Source organism: Typopeltis vanoorti, chromosome 4 (assembly GCF_054136105.1).
Source record: "Typopeltis vanoorti isolate ZY-2024b chromosome 4, IOZ_Tvanoo_1.0, whole genome shotgun sequence".
NCBI classification, from domain to species: domain Eukaryota; kingdom Metazoa; phylum Arthropoda; class Arachnida; order Uropygi; family Thelyphonidae; genus Typopeltis; species Typopeltis vanoorti.
Genome location: NC_143552.1, coordinates 139859217 through 139881375, shown reverse-complemented (window position 1 = coordinate 139881375; position 22159 = coordinate 139859217). Strand labels below are relative to the sequence as shown.

Here is a 22159-nt window from a genome sequence, read left to right as displayed (position 1 = left end):
AAAGGCTTGAAATGTGGAAAGGCAGCAGGAGTAGATGATATTCGACCAGCAATGGTGAAGTATGGTGGTATTAGAGTCTTACAGTGGCTGCACTTCATAGTTCAGAAAGCCTGGACAGAGGGACGAATTCCCGATGAATGGAGTAGAGCTCTCATAGTATCCATATATAAAAAGGGAAATAAAACTGAACGTGAGAATTACAGAGGTATTTCCCTACTGAGTGTTCCTGGCAAGATCTATGCAAGTATACTTGAGAAACGGTTGAGAAGAATTGTGGAAGAAAAGCTTGGTGAAGAACAAGCTGGATTCAGGCCAAATAGAGGCTGTCAGGATCAGATCTTCACTTTACGACAAATAGTCGAGAAAGCATGGGAATATAACAAAGATCTGTATTTAAGTTTTGTCGATTTGGAAAAGGCATATGACAAGGTGTCAAGGGAAAAGCTATTCAATACGCTACAGTTATATGATAAAGGGGCATTATATCAAGCAATACTTAGTCTTTATTTGAGTTGTAAGTCAGCAGTTAGAATTGAAGGAAGTACAGGAAGATGGTTTAATGTTAAATCTGGTGTGAGACAAGGATCTACATTATCCCCTCTGTTATTCATTATCTATATTGATCACATTATGAAGGAAAGTGGTATTAAACATGATATCAAAATTGGAGATGTTAATGTCAGCTCTTTGCTTTATGCTGATGATGTTATACTTCTAAATAAATCTGCTACAAGTCTTCAAGATTCTCTGACTAAATTGAATAGCTGTTGTAATAGATATGGTATGAAGGTCAGCAATAAAAAGACAAAGACAATGAAAATAGGTAGAATCATTGAAAATGTCAACTGTGTTATGAATGGAGAACCTGTGGACCATGTAAAACATTTCAGCTACTTAGGCACAATTTTTAGTGACGATGGTAAATTAAATATGGAAACAGACAACAGAATCAGCAAAGCTGATATGGTGGGAAGTCAATTGAATAAATTCATATCAAATGAGAGAGAAATTAGTCGGAACACTAAATTAACTGTATATAAGACAGTGTTCAAACCAGTTTTAACTTATGGATCTGAGAGCTGGGTCAGAAGTAAAACACTTGACCAAAGATTAGAGACGGCTGATATGAGAGTGCTGAGAAAGATTATAGGGGTGAACAAATGGCATCAATGGTAATATCATATTAAAGACGAAGATATTAGGAAAGAACTTGACATTGTCAGCATCCAGGAATGTGTTAGCAGAGCTAATCTCAGGTGGTATGGTCACTTAAACAGAATGGGCGAAGAAAGATTAGCGAAACCAGTGTTCTCTGCCAGGTTGGCAGCAAAACGACCCAGAGGAAGACCAAGATATAGGTGGATTGATACGGTACAAAGTGCCTTAGACGATAGAAATATAAGATCTGGTAATGTTGGAGTCTTGACAAGTAACAGACTGATTTGGAGGAAAATTGTAGATAGGAAGTTAGTAATGATGTAATTTTTTTCATGTAGTACTATCATATCCTGTGCACCCCTTGAGGGTACATGGCAGGAATGTGATGATGATGTATATGATAGCTTGTGATTTAATCTTATTTGTATTTGATTATTTTCACATATACTTGTGATAGGTTTTAGGATATTATTTGGTATGTCTTTCTTTTAATATGTTAAATAATATATTTCTTTTAATTTTGTCTAATGCTTTTTCAAAGTCAATAAATGCAATATGTGTTTCTAAATTGTATTCTCTTCTTTTCTCTATTATTAATTTTAGGCAGAAAGTCGAGTCTATACATAATTGTCGTTTTTTAAATCCATTCTGTACTTCTAAAATAAAGTTTTCGTAATATTTCATTAGTTTGCTATTTAAGATTCTGCTTTATATTTTGTAACAGGAATTTAGTATACTGATACCTATATAGTTTTTAGGGTCATCTCTATTACATTTTTTAAAGATAGGAATCACAATTGCTTTTTTCCATTCTATTGGGGTGATACCAGTTGAATAAATTTTATTTAAAAATAAGAAGAGTCTTTCTTTGAATCTTGTTCCTGCGTATTTATATAGTTCTGAACCTAGCTTATCTTCTCCAGGTGATTTTCTGTTTCTTGTTTGTTTTAGGCTGATTTCTAATTCTTGTTTAGTTATTTCCTTTTCATTTTTGTTAATTGTTTGCCAGTTGTCTTTTTTAAAATATTTGTCTGTTCACAATTCTGTGTAGTAATTTAGAAAGGTTGTCTGTAAGAATAGAAAAATCAGAACTCCATGGTGGACACAGGAAATTAAAGAGGCAGTGAAAGAAAAGAAGAAAGCATATCAAAAGTTCTTGGTAAGTAAGTCAGTTTGTGCTCTTAGAGAATACAGAGAAAAATGTAAGAAAGCCAAATACTATGTAAAATGAGCTAAACAAAGTCATAGGAAAACTTTCGTAAGAATATAGAAAATAAGTATCAGAAAGGGGTGGTGAAATATTCTGGAGGCTTATTGAAAAACCTTAGAAATGGAGGAAAAAGTACTATAAAAGGAATCAGAGATGATAAAGGACCATGGAAACTGAAGATAAAGATATTTTAGATGTCTGGAGTAATTACTTTGCTAAATGAAACAAACAAGTCTCCATGGTGGTAGAAAACTCCCAACAGGAATGTAGTCAGGAATACATATCCATACTTGAAGTAGAAAAAAGTCATCAAAAACCTGAAATGTGGCAAGGCAGCTAGAGTAGATGAAATTTGACCAAACATGCTCAAATATGGAAGTATAAAAGTTATACAGTGGCTATATTGCATAATTTAAAGGCCTGGTCAGAGGGTTCAATTCCAGATGATTGGAGCAGAGCTCTCATAGTATCCATCTATAAAAAGGGAAATAAAACTGAATATGAGAATTACAGGAGTATTTCTCTACTGAGTGTACCTGGTAAGATTTATGCAAGTATACTTGAGAAAAAGCTAAGAAAAATTGTGGAATGAAAGCTTGGTGAAAAATGAGCTGGATTTAAGCCAGTTGTGGTTGTCAGGATCAGATTTTCACTATTATGACAAATAGTTGAGGAATCTTGGAAATATAACAAGGATTTGTATTTGAGTTTTGTTGATCTGGATAAGGCATATGACAAGGTACCAAGAAGAAAGCTGTTCAAAATGCATAGTTATGTGGTGTAAATGGGACATTATATCAAGCAGTACATAGTCTCTATTTGAGTTGTAAACAGTTAAAATTGAAGTACAGGAGATGGTTTGATGTAAAATCAGGTGTGGGACAAGGGCACACATTATCTCTACTTATTCATTATCTACATGGATCACATTATGAAAGAAAGTGGTATTAAATTTGATATCAAAATTGGTGATATTAATCTTAGCTCTTTGCTTTATGCAGATAATATTATACTTCTGAATAAATCCAGTACAATGCTTGAAGATTTCCTAACTAAATTGAATAATTGTTGTAATAAATTTAGTATGAAAATCAGCAATAAAAAGACAAAGAATGAAAATATGCAAAAGCATTGAAAACATCAACTGTATCCTGAATGGTGAACCTGTAGAACAACTAAAACAATTTGGCTATTTGGCACAATTTTTAGTGAAGATGGTAAATTAAATATGGAAATAGACAACAGAATTAGTAAAGCTGGTATGGTAGGAAGTCAGCTGAATAAATTTATATGGAATAAGAAAAAAATTAGTCAAAACACTAAATTAGCTGTATTCAAACCAATTTTAACCCAGGTTTCTGAGAGTTGGTCTAGAAATAAACACTCGATCAAAGACTAGGAGACCTTTGATATGAGAGTTCTGAAGAAGATTAGTGGCAGTATCCCATTAAAAATGAGGATATTAAGGAAGAACTTTCCATTGTTTAGCATTCAGGAATATGTTAGTGGAGTTAATCTCAGGTAGTATGGTCATGTAAACAGAATGGAAGAGGAAAGATTAGCAAAACGAGTGTTCTTTGACAGGTTGGCAGTAAAAAGACCCAGAGGAAGACAAAGATGTAGATGGAAGTAAAAAGTTCCTTAAAAGACGGAAATATAAGATTTGATAATGTTGGGGTCTTGAAAGATAACAGATTAATTTGGAGGAAAATTGTTTATTGGAAGTTAGTAATGGTGTAACTTTTTTGTGTAGTACTATCATAATTACCCTGCTCACCTCCTGAGGGTACATGTCAGGAATTTGATGATGAATATCAGAAGCCATAGCTCTTCTTCTTCTGCATCTTCTCCCACTTAAGTGGGGTCACTGTTGATGATGAGTCTCCTCCACATCCTCCTGTCTTGGGCTGTCACCACATACAAGTTCTTCATCCTCAAGTCCTCTTCTACCAGCTCTCCTCCAACTCTTCTTTGGCTGCCCACGCTTCCTCCTTCCTTGCACATCCATCTGCTTGACCCTTCTTCCCACATATTCGTCCTCCCTCCTCATCACATGACCAAACCATCTCAACTTTGCCTCCTGTATCTTCGCTCCTACGTTCGTAACTTTCACTGTTCCCCTCACATAGCCATTTCTCAGACGATCCTTTCTGGTCACACCGCACATCCACCTAAGCATTCTCATGCTGATGTTATTTTTCCTCAGGGCCACAGTTTCTATAGCATATGTCATGGCTGGCCTCACTACTGTCCTCACTACAATACTTGCCTTTCAGATTGATCGTCACCCTCTTATCGCATAACACTCCAGCCATCTCCCTCCAGTTCCTCCATCCCGCTAGTATCCTGCATCCCACTTCCTTCTCAACTCCTCCATCTTCTTCCACTGTTGAACCTAAGTATCTAAAGTCCCTCACCTTCCTGATGACATTTCTTTCCAGCTCCAGATCTCTCTCCTGGTCGCCACCCACTGTGCAACACATATACTCTGTCTTACTTCTGCTCTGTCTCATACCTCTCTCTTCCAGTACTTTTCTCCATCTTTCCAGTTTAGTTCCCGCTTCTTCTCTTGAATCTGCACACAGCAAGATGTCATCTGCATACATCATTGTCCAAGGTGCATCTTCTCTCACCTCCTCCGTCACCACCTCCATCACAATGTTAAACAGAAACGGACTTAATGCTGTCCCTTGATGCAAGCCAACTGTTACTTGAAAACTTTCTGTCTCTCCCAGTCAGGTCCGAACTCTTGTCTTCACATATCTGTACATCTCCCGCACCAACCTGACATATTTCTCCGGAACCTTCTTCTCCCTCACACCTCCAGACTTCTTGCCTTTGCACTCTATCATACGCTTTCTCCAGATCAATAAATGTCAGATGTAGCTCCCGTTGTTTCTTTCGAAACTTTTCCATCATCTGCTGTAACCCAAAGATAGCATCTGTTTTTGATCTACCAGGCATGAAGCCAAATTGTTCCTTTGCAATCTCCACCTCCTTCCTCAATCTTCCATCAAGAACCCTTTCTAGGATTTTCATTGTGTGGGACATCAACTTTATTCCTCTGTAATTTTTACAGTCTTGTGCATCCCCTTTACCCTTGTAGATGGGGACAAGAGTACTTTCCCTCCATTCCTTGGGTATATTTTCCTGTTGGCAAACTTTCATGAACAGGTCCCACAGCAGGTCAATTCCCTCTTCTCCTAGTGCCTTCATGCCTCCACTGGAATCCTGTCGGGACCCACCGATTTTCCATTCCTCATCCTCTTCATGGCCTCCGTCACTTCCACTCTACTGATGTTCTGCACCATCCCCTCAAAAGGCTGCCCATCTTCTCTGTGAGTCCTTGCATTTTCCTCATTCAAAAGTCCCTCAAAGTATATTCTCCATCTGTTTCTTATGTCCACATCTCTCGTAATACTCTTCCTTCAGCGTCTTTGATCTGCCTCACATGTAAGATGCCCTTTCTGCTTTATTTCTACATTTCACTAGTTGGTAAATTTTTTTCTGTCCTTCCTTTGTTTCTAATTGATCATATACAGATCTTGATATGCCATGGCCTTCGCCTGTGCCACAACTCTCTTGGCTTCTTGCTTTCTCTCTCTGTCCTCTTCCACTCTTGACTCATCCCACTTCTGCTTTGCTTTCCTCTTAGCTGTCACTGTCACTGCCACTTGTACATTATTATTCCACCACCAACCCTCCTTCTGCTCTCTAATCTTTCCAGATGTCTCACCAAGCACCTCAAGTGCACAGCTCAGGATTACTTTTGAATTATGTTTCCACCAATCTTGTACCCTTTCCAGTCCATCCGAAATCCTCTCTAACACCCTTTCCCTAAAACGATTCCTCACACTCTCTTCTTTTAAGTGAAACCACTTAATTGTCTTCTTCCCATGGCTTCCAGAGGTTCTTATCTTCGACAAAGATGTAGATGGAAGTAAAAAGTGCCTTAAAAGACAGAAATATAAGATTTGATAATGTTGGAGTCTTGAAAGATAACAGATTAATTTGGAGGAAAATTGTTTATTGGAAGTTAGTAATGGTGTAACTTTTTTGTGTAGTACTATCATAATTACCCTGCTCACCCCCTGAGGGTTCATGTCAGGAAGTTGATGATGATGAATATCAGAAGCCATAGTGATTAAAAAAAAAAAAAGCATTGCAACAGTGTTGTTGTTCACACCCTTACATTATATCTGAGGTTTTACAGATAAAGTGATTTGATTCATTAAGTGTTGGTTAGCATATCACCTTTACACCTAGGTAAAGGATTAAACAAGAATATAATTTCTTAGCAAGTATAATTTACATTGTGGTGCTGTGATAGATTTCAGAAGAGGTCTCTCTGTTTTAATTTTGTTTACCCAGAAACTGGTGCCTCTGATTTAAATCTGTTTCTGTGTAAACAAATTTAAATCAGAAAGACTATTTCTGGAATCTGCCAGAGCATTACAACATTCTCCAAACTTAAACAAATTCAGCTGTCACATTGTCAAAAATCTGGAGACCATCATTTTGAGACATGCAGCAATATTCCATCACTGTAGGAGCCCCTTCCTGCTAGTGTGCCTGCCTGTATATGCTCAGTAAATGTGAAAATCCGTGTAAAAGTAGGAAAATTTAAAATAATGAAATATGCAGGTATATTTAATGATGAAAAGAATGTAAAATCTTATTAAAAAATATAATATCCATTGTTATTCATACTAAGGAAACACCAGTGATGCCCTTTGAATCTATCAAATATTGAAAGTGATTGCACTACACACAGACATACACAGAGTTTTTATTTACCTTTTATTACTCTTTTGATTAAGTGTTTCATTAGCTTAGAGAAATTTATCATTGAATGATCAGGGTGTAAATCATAATTAATGAAGGAAAGGGTTTAAATGCTTGAACACTTTGTGAGTTCTTGGACATAATTAGTCTTTTAAGTAATTATACCAAGCAGACTTAAATGTGGTTTCATAAGCTTTTGATCACTTTAGAAACTTTTATAGTTTAAATGACAGAATTGGGTAAATAGGTACAAGCATGGCTCTAGAATCTGTGTGTTAAGGCTTAAGTAGGAGGACATAATGTTGGAGGTTTAATAGAATATTTACAGCACTAGGAAATGATTAAAAACTAATTTTAATGCTTCCAATATTTCATTTCAGTCACTGAGACATCTTCAGGGATTATAAATAACTCTTGTAACACACACAAAGACAATAGAATACTAAATGGAACATGTGGGTGACGCTAAAGTCCTATCTAGGTGGGGCTACTCTCAATGGGCATTTGTAGGTGGCCTTGGTAATAAAATGGAACCTCTGACAATTAATGTTTCCCAAATTTTGGAAAGTTTTATACATCTATATTCATTTAAGTTAAGCATGATGGTTTACTTCTAGCAGATCCTGTGGGTTGTATCCAATACATGGTCTGTAAGGCCAGATTGACCATAGTACAAATTGCAGATGTACAATTTGTGTTCTTCTCAACAGATAGTTGCTTGACTGTCTGAAGTAAGCCACCTTGCAGAAACAGAGTACTTTATAAATTCCAGGCACTAAGAAAGCAGGAAGCTGACCTTTAGTAGAATGGATAAGGATAGCAAGTTTCTGGTGGGACTTAAAAGCTACTTAATGATTTAAGAAATTTTCAAATATTTTTGAAAATTTCTTAAGTCATATTTTATTACTTGACAGAGCATCTGAAGACTCTTTCACAGGAGGACACTACATCACACAACCTGCCGTCTTCACTGCTTGATACTCCACCTACACGCTATACCAGTGTTCAAACTTTTTTTTTTTTTTGACAGCGACCCACAATAAGAAATGCATTTCACATTGCAACCCAGTACACACACACTAAACTGAAACAAAAGTTTTGAAGAACAGCATGTGCCTTTACTACATAAAAAGTAAAATTAAAAACATCATCAAATTCCTGACATGTACCCTCAAGGGGTGTACAGGATATGATAGTACTACAGGAAAAATTTACGTCATTACTAACTTCCTATCTACAATTTTCCTCCAAATCAGTCTGTTACTTGTCAAGACTCCAACATTATCAGATCTTATATTTCTATCTTCTAAGGCACTTTTTATCGTATCAATCCACTTATATCTTGGTCTTCCTCTGGGTCGTTTTGCTGCCAACCTGGCAGAGAACACTTGTTTTTCTAATCTTTCCTCGCCCATTCTGTTTAAGTGACCATACCACCTGAGATTAGCTCTGCTGATCTCAGGTGATAATGTAGAAAATGATGATACAACATGACAAATTAAAAACATAACAAAGTTAATATCAAACATGATTTTAACATTTAAATACACGTTGTTTGCACTTGCTAATGTGAGTGTGAACATTACATCCATTTGTGTTTTATAGTTAGATGTGAGAACTTATACAAAATCAAAATGTCTTAAAGCTACAAAATCTGTGAGATCCACTCTCACTATCTTATTTAATTAAAAATACTTTTCGTCACTCACTAAATTGATTTCACAACCAGCTAATAGATTGTGACCTGAAGTTTGAAGAACATTGCACTATGCCATCTACTCCCATCCCTGCCTCTCACTGAAGTATTTTTGTATGTTATTAATATATATTTTTAGAAAAAACAGTTTAATTAGTTGTTATAAAATGTGTTAGAAAATGCAAAATTTGACTCATCTTGGATAGGATAAAAAGTATTATATGCAATAAGTCTAAAGCAGTTAATCAGACAAATTTCTAATAGAAATGTAAACATTGTGCAATTTTTACTAAGCATTATATACAAATAAGTGTTATGCATTTAAATTTTATATGTATGGATATATCCATGGCAAGTCCTTTGGGTGATTAAAAGTGTTAATGTCTTAAATTTTTTTTTAGATAATTTGTATTGTATAAAACTAGCTTGACACCATATTTTTTTCTAGTACTATTTTTTTGTTGTTATGATTTGCAGATGACAGTCATTATTGAAGAATAGCTAGAATGAACAATGCTGAAGTTAAGTGAAGTAGAAAAGAGATTTGGGTTGATAATGAACCTAAACAGTGATATTCAAATAGAAGAGAATAAAAAAGCAAATCAAAGTCAACGAACAAGAGCTGGATGAAGTTAGGAACTTCACGTGCCAAGGGTGCAACATAATGTGCGATTTAGACTATAAAAAAGAGATACAATCTCAGATAACAAAAGCAAAAGTAAACTTACAACAGTGGGCAATATATGTAAAAGTAGATCAGCGAACCTTGCCATAAAGCTGAGACTACTGAAAATATGCATATTCGCAAGTACTCTTTTGTTGTGAGACATGGATAATGTTCAAAGACTGTGAAATGAATATTTGCTTTTGAAAGAGCATCTTATAGAAGATTCTATGAATCAGATGGGTGCAAAAGGTAACAAATGAACTGTAATAAAAAAGTGAACCGTAAAGGGAATCTAATGCAGAAAATAATTTGAATTAAACTTAAGCTTTTTTTTTTGAACATATCTGCAGGATAGATAACAGTATAAAGATGAAACCTTAATGTTTGGTACGATGGTCAGTACCAAGAAAGAATGGGTAGAGGATGTGAAGGAGTAGTGTGGAAAAAATTTGAAGGATTTGAGTCACCCAGCAGCAAACAGAGAAATGGCAAAGGATAGTGGAAGGAGCGTTTAACCCATTGATCCTGATGATGATGATGATTTTATTCAGGAAAAAGTCCAACTACTGTTTAAAATATACTACTAGATTAATATCAAAGAATAAATATATATATACTAGGGAGCTACGCCCACCCTGGTGCCTACGGCACCCAACCCCCCATGTTCCGGACTGGTAGGCCGGTTCTCCTTGAATTCGAATTTTGAAGACTCGACATTCAGGGTAGCCCCTGAGTTTCAAAACGTTTCAAAAAATGTGACATAAAAAAAGGCATCATTTTATATATATAGGGTAGATATATCATCAGCATCGTTTATTTATAATTGTAAATCAAAACAAATGAGTCTGTGTACACTGAGAAATTACTTGAAGGAAAGCCAGGCTTCTCTTTTATGCTAATTGATGGATCTCTAATGTGGAGAGTTAGGGGAAAATGGGGAGAATGTTGCTGATGTATGAGGGACGTCCAGAAAATAAGCTCCATTTTTAAATATTTTCACTGCAGAGCTGCGATCATAATGGTGTGCATGTGTGCTGAGTTTGTTGATTTGTTAGCAAGGTGTTGGTGCCATTTTCAGACATTCTTGGAGTGCATACGCTTCTTGGTGTGTGTTTATAATGTCTAAGAAAATCGAATCGCCTGCCGCATGTAAAATCGAATCGAATGAAGGATAGGTGTGCACATGATGAACGAAGCGGGCGACCGTCTTTAGTGACTGACGATTTGGTGCATTCAGATGAAGAGAAGATTTGACAGAATATGGGATTCACTATGACGACAACAACAACTTCTGACCACCTTCGGCTGGAAACAATTCCATCATTCCTCATATAATCCTGACCTTGCGCCAAGTGACTTTCACCTGTTCAAACATCTGAAATCTTTCCTTGGTGGCCGGCAGTTTCAAGACGATGACGAGGTTAAAGAAGCAGTCAATACGTGGTTTGCATCACTGGCAGCAACCTTCTACGATAAAGGTATACAACTCTTGATGCCCCCCCCCCCCCATTATGATAAGAGCCTGAACAATGGTGGAAATTATGTATAAAAGTAGTGAAAGATGTCTACTTTAATTTCCAATAAAGTTTTTTTTGTAAGTATATTTTTGTTTCTCTGAGAGCCCATTGAAACTTAGCTTCTGGACGTCCCTCATATTTCTAATAATGAGTTCGGGGTCTGCCTCTTTTTCTTTTCCTAGCTGTAGGGGCGTAAAGGACTAGAGCATCAAAAGGTGTAGAGGATGGGTGTTTGAGTTGGTAGCCAAGCCATTTTATTTGGTTTCTTTGAACCGTGCTGACTAGAGGAACTTGCTGGGTTTCCTCTGATATAGTAAAGTTGGGAATGTGGTCTTGCCATTCAAAATTAAACAAGTGGTTCCAAAGCTGTTTATAATATTGGTTGCTACTTTTGTTGAGATGTTCCAGGTTTGGGAGCCGTATAGAAAGATAGACTGGATGGTGCACTTGCAGAGACAAATCTTTGTCTCCTTTGAGATGAGAATGATGAGAATAATTTAATAATGAAATTGTTGAATAGAGGTTACCAACATTATGATCTGCAGATTAACCCAGAAATAAATTAATCATGTCTAATACAGATACTCCTGACTTTGGATGGTCAAAATTATGAACAGAATTTCCTTAAGAAAATTTCAACTCAAATTACTATATTATAATAATGCCATGGAATTACACTTTGAAATATACACAAGTTACTGAGATAACTTTCTACTGGAGCATGACTTATATTATATATATCAACTTCTTTATATCTTTCAGTAACTCTGACTTTATTTTGTTGTGACATTTGACAACATAAAGTAAATAATTCCATGTCTTCTAAATGTGGCGGGGGAAGAAAATGATAGTGATTTAGGTAGTAATACCAAGAAAATAAATGCCATTGATTTGGAACAAAACCTAGCCATTGTGAAATTCTATCATGCTGGACCAATGGTGTCATAATTTTGATCTGTCATCATCCACAGTTAGCACCATAATAAATGACAGCGAATGTATCGTATATGCTGTTACACCAAAAAAAAAAGTGAGAAATATGAGAAAAATGAATTTTTTAATATTCTCACTCTAAGTATTTAATGTATGGAAGAAAATGCCATAACATGTACAGTCATAAGGATGCAAAATTATGCCTAGATTTAAGGCTTTTAAACATAGGCTAATGCTTTTGGGAGAAATGTTAAGGAGATTGGCTGGTAGTTAAGGCTAAAATGCCAGTTTATTCTGTCTGCAAGTTATGTGTTGATTCTTCTGGCCAGCTTGCTTGTTTTTTTTGTTGTTATTATTACATGGGCAACTCCATGGAGTCCGTAGACTCATCAAGATTGATCTGATTTTCCCTTTCCGTCGTTTTTCAACCGTAGGTGACTTTGTAGGCATTGCCCACAAAGTACTCCTGGTAAGATTCTTACAGGGTAGTTCACCATTGCTTTCCCCAACCCTCCAATTTTATCCAGGCTCAGGACCGACATATGGCTGGGATGTATTCATGACTAATCCGTGTGTGTTCACAGGGCCGGTTTGCCTGTTCTGGGGGACAAAAAACCCGAGTTTCCGGGTGAAAACACCCCCTACCTCCATATGAGACCGGCTAACTCACCTTTCATCGAAAGAGACCAGATAAAGGTTCCTCACGTCACTGATGGAATTGAATCCAGGTCTTTCTGACCAGAGGGCTTCGTCTATACGTTTTGATATGACTCATCAAGGGAGACCTTAAACATTATGCCAAGCATTATATCCAACATTTGTGCAATATATATATACCACGTGTTGTTGTTATGTGCCATCCAATCATTTTCAACTCTTGGTGATCTTGTGCACAAAGGCTCTCCATCCTGCGTGGCCTCTTATCCTTTCTTTCAGCAATTGTAAGTTCAGGTTGTTAAGTTCTTTTATGTCATCCTTTCAAACTCTTTTGTGGTCTTCCTCTTCTTTTTCTTCTCATTCCCACAATCTTCCCCAACATAACTGTCTTTTCCAATGATTCATTTGCTCACATAATATGTCCAAAGTACATAAACTTCTCTTGGGTGATCATTGCCTCCAAGGAGCATTCTTGCAGTCCATGGGATTCTTAATAGTCTCTTCCACACCCATAATTCAAATGAATCAGTTCACTTTCTGTCTTTCTTCTTAATAATCCAGCTTTTATTTCCAGTAGTGATGTATGGATGTGAAAGCTTGGACATTGCTTTGACAATTCTAACTTTCATGGCATTACTCACACCTCTATCTTTCATAAATTTTGTCAATTTTAACATTGCTTTTTTTCCCCATGACTATCCTTCTTTTAATTTCATCTTCACATTTACCATCATTTCTTATTCTGGATCCCAGTAAATCATAACTTTTAACGATTTCTATTTTATCTCCCTCTAAAATAAATTCATTTAAATTGCCAGAAGCCATCACTTTTGTTTTGCTGATGTTTAAATTAGGCCCAGCTTTGTTACTTTTCCTCTTAACCAATAGAATCAACTGCTCCGATCTTCCTTAGTTTCTGCTATGAGGGTTGCATCGTCTTCATATCTTAAATTATTTATTTTTCTGCCACCAATCTTAATTCCAGCTGGATCTTTGTCTAAGTTAGCCATTCTCATAATATATTCACTATAAATATTAAAAAGATAGGGCAACAGTATACAACCTTGCTGCACCCCTTTTTCCACTTGAACACTGTTTCTCTAAAGACTGTTTTTACTGAAGCTTCTTGGTTGTCATACAGTTCTCTTATCAAGAGGATTAGATGCTCAGGTATTCCCATTGATTTCATTACAATCCAGTCTATTGTGTTCCGTGCAATCAAAAGCTTTCTTATAATCAATAAAACAGATGAATACTTCCTTCTGAAATTCTCTTGTTCTTTTCATAATCCATCTCATGTTTACTATTTTGTCTCTAGTTCCACTAACCTCTCTTAAAGCCTGCCTGTTCTTGTGGCATTTCTCTATGCATATATGGCTCTAGCCTTTGTTGGATCACTTTCAGCATAACTTTACTTGCATTTGAAATTAAAGCGATGGTTCTATAATTCTCACAACCGCTTGGATTTGATTTTTTTTTTTTTTTTTTTTTTTGAAATTGGGATGAATACCGATGTTTTCCAATCTCTAGGCCAGTATATTTTGTTCCAAACCTGTTGACGAATTTCAGTCAATATATTCATTACTTCATCCCCAGCTGCACTCAATAATTCCACTGACACTCCATCAACTCCAGGAGCTGTTCTATTGCTGATATCACTTCACTTTTCATTATCATGGGTTCCTCAACAACTTCTCTCCTTTCAAATTCTCCTTCAATATTATTATCTTTCTTGTATAAATCCTTTACATACTCTTTCCATCATTTTTTCAATGCTTCTTCTTCCATCAGACATTTTCCCAAATTGCTTTTTTACAACTCCTAATCTAGGGAAACTTCTTTGTAATATCATTTATTTTTCTAAACAGATCTCTTGTTCTACCCGTAATGTTGCTTTCTTCAATTTTCTTGCAACTTTTGTTTAGATTTTTTTTTGTCCTTATCTTTCCTAGCCTGTTTTTAAAATTCTGAAATTTGCACTTCAGCTTCTTCTGACAACCATTTACAATCTTTCTTTCTTGTTGCTTTACTTAGTCGTCTGTGACTGTACATCTTGTTTCTTCCCACAGTTCTTCTAATTCTCTTCATGCCTTCTCCAAACTTTTTAATTTCTTTCTGACTTCTACTCTAAATGCTACATTTATATGATTGAAATCAAATCTGATACTGTCCTTTTGTTTCTTAACCCTTAATTTCAGTTTAACTTCAGCTATCAATAATTCATAATCTTTCCCACAGTCAGCACCAGGTAGTGTTTTTGCTGATTGGATAGTGCTTCTCCACCTTCTGCTGGCAACAATATATCTGATTTCTGTATTCTCCATTTGGTGAAGTTCATGTATACAATCTTCTTTTATGTTGTTGAAAGGAAGTGTTTACAATAAAACTTTCTCCTGCTTTATTTCTCAGTCCTAAACTAACATTCTCATTCGAATCGCGTAATATCAGGAGAACATCTGTTTTTTTCAATACTGTGTACCACTTGTTGTATGTTGCTGTAAAATTCTTCAACCTCATCTTCACTTGAATCTATAGTGAGTGCATATGCCTATATGAGTGTAACATTCACTGGATATGACTTTATTCTGATTAGAATTATTCTATCGGATACTTGGTTGTAACCCAACATGTATTTTCTGTATTCTCTTCTAACTATGACTGCTATTCCATTTTTTGTCCAGAGTAATACATAATGAAATCATTGGTATCAAAGTGACTCATTCCTGTCCATTTCAGTTCACTGATAAATAAAATCTTAACTCAAGTTCTAATTTTTTTCTTTACCAGTTCCAGTTTTCCTTGATACATGCTTCTTACAGAAGATGCCTCCTCTTTACTATTTTATGTAAATCAGTAAAGAGGAGGCATCTTCTGAGATTAACTATCAGAAGTCGAACTTTCAGAAGGCTTTGATCCAGCTTCATTATTCTTTACTTCATTGGAAGTTCCTCTCTGCTCTTCCCCAGTAGCCATTTCAGTGCTTTTGACTTAGATCTCCAATCTTCCAGCACTATATCACAATAACTTTAAGCCTCTGTTCATAAGATTTTCTTGGCAAAATATATACAGAAGTGGTTTGCCATTGCCTTCTGTGTTTGTTTAGAGGCAAATACTTGGGAGAGAAGGCAGACTCTCTCACTGCAAGAGATGAAGAAAAAGTAAATTAGGAAAGATTGGGGGATGAAAGAGTAAGAACAAAAGAAAGAAGAGTAGGGACCAGTTTACAGATAATATAACAGGTGTATATTACATGAAATAAGGCATGGTCTAGCATCAGGTAGCTTAAGTTCACCACTCCTGTACTCACTAAAGTGAGCCCTTGAGGCAAATATATACCATACTTACTATAAAAAAAAAATAATAATAGAAATAGTTTTAATAACAATTTCCATACTTTTGTCTTTGGGAGTCCTGAGATTTGGACAATGAAGAAGAAGAATTTCAGCAATTTATGTGAAAAGACATTCAAATTTGTAACTTATCTGGATCCTTAGCATCGTCCCAAAGGATCCTGTGGCTGTTGTTAATAGTTGCACATTCTACAACAATGTCTCTTATTGTAGAATTGGAAGAAAAACAGTTGATGATTTTGTCTATAATTCTTTTTCTCCCAGTGAATATTTTCATTTAAATCATAAGTTTGCTAATTCATTTTTATCAAAATTTGTCTTCTGCTGATAGAAAAAAAAAAATCAGGCTGCTAAATTTTTTATGATTAAGGCATAAATGATACAACACTGGCGATTCGTGACCATAATTTCACCATAATTGATCAAATGACATCATTGACTATGATGCCATTTGATCCAACAATATGCTTCTCAAAGTTGATATTTGAAAGTGTTCAAATGATTTCTGACCATTTCTACCATTTGAGATGCTGGACATGAAATATAAATTTAAACCTAACCATGATTATAAATTTTGCTATCATTTCCTTGCAGATTATCACTGAAATGTCTCATCTTTGTACCAGTACATTTATTTAGGGTCAGACTAAATCTTTAATCTCACACCTTTCTGCAATTTTGCTTGGAATGACCATTATTCCAATTAAATCTTTCGACCTTAGGAAGCTTATAACTTCACTTTGTTACCTTCTCAGATAAAACATGATTTTGTGATTGCTCTTATTGATATTATCAACAGCAGCCAATTCAGAAATTGCACTGACTTGGGAGCATCATATTCCTCCAATTTATACTGGCTACAGAGACATGTGACTTGTTAAATGACATGATGCACCTTTCCTAGTGAGAAAGGTGCATCGTGTTATTCCTGTCATTCCTGAAGATCGCCTCAGCATGAAGTATGAAACATCAAGTGTAATATTTTTTTAAATAAATTTTTGTTCTCTAGTTTAATCCTTAAGTCTTTTACACTGAATGTTGTATACTGTCTAACAATCTGTTGTTTGTCATTGGATCTTGGCTAATATGTTCAAAATTAATTTTTTTGCTAGGACTTTTATATTTTCTCTGTATAGTGATATCTCTTGGAATTTTTATAATTTTAAGATTCATTGCACAGTTTATATTTTTTCATTAATATTTTTTATTCCATGAAGTTTATTCTCTATTTGAATTTTTATTATTCAGAATGTGCAATATATTTCAAAGTTGATTATATTTTAATTTTATTAATCAATGTTCTGCTGTTCAGTTAATAACCATTTTGAGGAGAAATTCTTTTCTTCTCACGAATAGCTGCTTGCATTACATTCATAGTAATTTTTCCAGTAACTAACTGACTGAAAACTTAACTTTCCTCACATTTTTTTCGCATTTTTTCCTCTCCTCCTGTTTTTAGTAATTTGTGTGCTGTTTATTCATTTGCAGAAAAAGTAAAAATTGCAGACTGCCATGTTGTCTGATTAATTACATAATGCTTAGTTGCATATAACACTTTTTTAGCATATATAAGCTGACTCAAATTTAAAATTTTGTAACAGTTAGTTTTTCCCCCTTTAGCAATTACATTCAAAACAGTATTCGTGCTTTGCTTTCCAGTCAAATACACAAGCTAATTAGCCTTTTTTGGGGTTTGATTATTCTTGAAGACGTTTCCCACATTACAGTGTGATATAGTACAAAGGTGGTACAAAAGTTAATGCCTCCCTTTTTTTTTCCTCAGAAAATATTGCTTTTACATGGATTTATCCTTCATCTTTTGTGTGCATTTTGTCATTTTTTTGACAAACTCTTCATCGTTCTCTATACACTTTTGCCATTGCTGGATAAAATCTGTATGCCACCCTGTAAATGAGTTTACTCCAACATTGGATTTTTCACAAATGGCTTGTTTCACTTCCTCATTGTTTGCAAAATGGTATCCTCAGAGTGCATCCTTCAGAGGGTGCCAGGCTATGAACAGGATGGGTATGATCAGTCCAGCCATATATTTCATTTGTATTTCTTATGTGAATGCTGATGTGAAGTTGGGCATTATCATAAAGAAGAACTAGAGTCATGTTTCTCATGAGCTGCATACATACATAGCTCATGACAAAAACATGATGTTAAAAAAGAGAATCATGATGTCATTATATAGTAACAGGATTGAAGAATTCAAAATATTTTAAGCTAAAAACTTTGAAGGAGAACATAGATCTAATCCAAGGAATTGAAAAATTAAAATAAAAATAAAAGAAATAAAAGTTAAAAATAAAAGTATTAATTTGTTATAATAAGAAAAAACATATATATCATTATAAATTCAGATATAAATATGTAATCCAGGTCACAGCTTCAGGAGCCGCTTATAAAAAGTCATTCCAGTCATTCTGATAAGCATGAAAGGTGCATTCTTTTACAATATGTTGCATAGTCTGTCGTGGAGCACCACAGTCACATATTGGAGATGATTGTCTGTTCTATTTATAGAGAGTATCTCCACATAGGCCATGGTTTGTCCAAATCCTATTTAGTACTGTCCAGGTTTGTGAGGTAGATCCAATCCTGTAATGATTCGATCACCTTTAAAGATGTTATGCAAATGTACTTTCGTGTTTTCCTTCTATCTTTCTTCCCACTTTGATAAAGGATTAAAATTATTTAGAACTAGTTCTTCTGCTGCTCATAGTGATGGATGGCAAGATTTCTATCTGCTGACTTTAAGAGTTGGAAGATCCTGACGAATAGGTAGGTTTGGATTACCAGCAATTTTTTGAAATTCACGGACTAAAGAATTCAATCTACGTAGTTCTGTAGGAATAATGCCTGCTAAAAGAGGTAACCAATAAATTGGAGTCGATCTAATAGAGCCTGTGATTAATCTTAAGGTATGATTCAATTGAGAATCGATAATCCTTGACTGAGGGCTATTTAGCCACACAGGAGCACAATATTCAGCACTTGAGAATAGCAAAGCAAGGGCTGTTGTCCGAAGAGGAGGCTCTTGAAGTAGTGCCACAGAGACTATAGAATATTATTACGTGTCCTTAGTTTGTATGCCAAGTTTGAAAGATGTTGCCTGAAAGTGAGAGAACGATCAAGTGCGACTCCCAAGTACTTAAGGAATTTATTATATGGAAGTATAGTGTTCTTCAATTCAATTTTTAGCTCCACATTTGCAAAGTTATTATTTAGATGAAAACAGGATATTACTGTTTTGCTCCTATTTAAACAGAGTCTTCATCTATTAAAATATTCATCCAGATAATTCAGCTTTTAGAATTTCTTCTGTACGACTTATGCATTTATGCTGTATAATTATTGCTATATCGTCAGCATAACAAAATTTCCTTGATGTAGTGATGGGAAGATCGGATATATACAGATTGAATAATAAGGGAGATAAAACAGATCCCTGTGGCAATCCATTATTTAACATCCTTTCACTGCTAGTTTTATTACCTATAGCCACTATAAATCTTCTATCTCTTAGCATATTGTTAATGATATGGACTATTGTTTTATATGGGATAATTTTATATAATTTTTATAGAAGGCCTTGTTTCCGACGGTGTTGAAGGCTGCTGACAAATCGATAAAAGCTGCTGATGTTTTTAAACATTTTTGAAAACCAGCTTCTATGTGAGTTACTAAAGAGAGAACCTGGTCACAACACCCATGATTGAGCTCTCATGAGCTGAATCCTATGGATGCATTATTTTCAGTTTGTGATCTTGCATACTGTACTGTATTAATCGTGATGCTCTTTCCAAGAAAAAAAAAAAGTCTGTAAAAAGATCACTTTCTCAGCTTCACACCTGCATCTCTGATAGCTGCCATTTTCTATTTGTGTGCTGTGCTCATGTTACCAATTGCAGCACTACTGACTATCTCACTGTGGTGGAACCAGAACAGTATTGTCCCTCTTATGTTTCTACATTATTTGATATTTTTTTAGTACATAAAAAAAGTCTATCAAATATTTTTTTTATACTGATAACATTTTGATTTCAATATTTTACAAGTTCACGTTTTATAATTTAAAAACATCCTGGACAGTCACAGCAGATTTTTTTATGAGCACCTTCATAGCTCAGTTGGTATAGATAAAACCCTCTTGATTGGAAAGAGCAGATTTGAATCCCATCTAGGATATGAAGAACCTTTATCAGGACTTTTCATTTGAAGGTGAGTTAGCCAGTCTTATGTGGGGTTGGCAGGATTTTTCCTCCTGGAAACTCAGGTTTTTCATCCCACAAAATAGCCAAACTGGCCAGAAGAACACACAATATACAGACTTAGTATACACTGTAGGGAGGATTAACTACCATATTATTATTATAATACCGGAATCTCCGTGGAGGCTGTGAACTCATTGAGGGAAGTCCTAGACATTATGCCGAGCACTGTCCAATATTTGCAAAATATCTTTCTTTGCTTTGAACTCATTCACTGTCATGGCACCCACAACAAACATGATAACCCCCCCCCCCCCTCATTCACCACTCTCCAAACTGAAAAATCTAGTCCTCACACCTCTTGATAATCACACTCTTGCTCAATTTTTCAGGGATGATCCTTTAGTTCATTCCCCATTAGACCTGTACTAAAAATTTCCTCTGTATCAATCCTATAAAAACTTTTCATTAATTTGTCTCTATCATATAACCACATATTCCTTCTGCATAACCTACACATTGACTTATTTGCAGTTATGTCCCTCCTTAACTCACCTCTGTCATGCCATTGCAATAGACTCACTGTCTTAACTTTCTCTCTCTCTCCCCCTCTCTCCATCCCTCTTTTCTGGTTTCCTACTTTCAGAAATTCCTTCATGTCTTCCCTCATACCTCATAAGCAGTATCAGGTTTCTAAGAAGCCAAGTTACTTGGCTGTGACAGGCCATTGAGCATATCACATAGGGAAAGATTATTCGAAACTTATTGCATGTTATTTAGTTACTGCATTATCATTCACTTTGGTAGCAGTTTTGATGGTTTTACTTATAGTTACTGTTAAGTATTTGCATTTTTGTGTTTTTTCTTCAGTAAATAATGATAAAAATTTATTTATGATATAAATTTAATATATTATATAAACAAATCCCTATGTAGACAAATATGGAAGATACTGTCAACATATCTTTGATACCTTGACAGCTTCCTGTCTGTGATCCTGTAAGGACTGTGTCGATAATCAAACATAACAGACAAATTGCATATAATTGATAATTATGTATTTTACTTTGAAAAGTCACTATAAAATGAAGTGTTATGGTCTGTATTAGTCAGCCAAGTGAAACCACTTGCTGTGCAAGGTTCATTAATAGTCTGTCAAGATTGGCAACCCAAACTTGAGGTTTTAAAGAAAGGGCTTCTTGCTGAATATCCAGATACCTTAAGTAAGCATCAAGGGATTGATGCAAATTTCCTTATACAAAATTTTTAATGTATAAAGGAAAATGATCTAATTCATCAGTTTATAACAAAATCTAATTTTGGTATTCCCATCATATTATATAATAAGAAATCAAAGTTTCTTTAATTAAATGATGATGATTTAAATTCTTTATTTTAACAGCACAAAATTTCAAAAAAAAAAAAAATCCTGTTTTGTTGGGTAGGGAGAAAATGTCCCTATCCTAACTAAAATCTAAAGTTAACTCTTATATGTCTTCATTAATTGACTGTATTATATCTTGTAGGCAATGTCATTGATATTTTTGAAACTTTTTTTTTTGCTCTGTTAATAAAGTGACATTTAAATAAATGAATAAATTGTGGTTTCTTATTGTATAATATTATAATTCCTGTGCCATCATTAGACTTTTACCTTAAATAATTTTACTGTTTAAAGTTTTTTCACTGGATTGAATAATGTATTATACCCAAATATGCTCATTAACTTATTTTATCTTAGTGTAAACAATAATAATTCAGCAATGGTTGAAACATTATTTAGAAAATGACCCCTTGTTAAGGGGTTCATTTGCATGCAAAACAATAACTGTAAGAAATATGCTTCTTAGTAGAAACTGAAGGATAATGGTTACAAAAATTTGTAAATAGTCAAAGATATATATGCAGTTAGTACTGCATATATATCTTTGACTATTTACAAATTTTTGAGACAATTTCATTATTT

The 22159-nt window shown here is 34.9% G+C and overlaps 1 protein-coding gene across 2 annotated transcripts in view; it reads left to right on the top strand.

Moving 5' to 3' along the window:
• The window catches only part of LOC150107718 (casein kinase I-like), a 300934-nt gene that overhangs the window by 57515 nt on the left and 221260 nt on the right, over positions 1–22159 (top strand). The window lies entirely within an intron of this gene.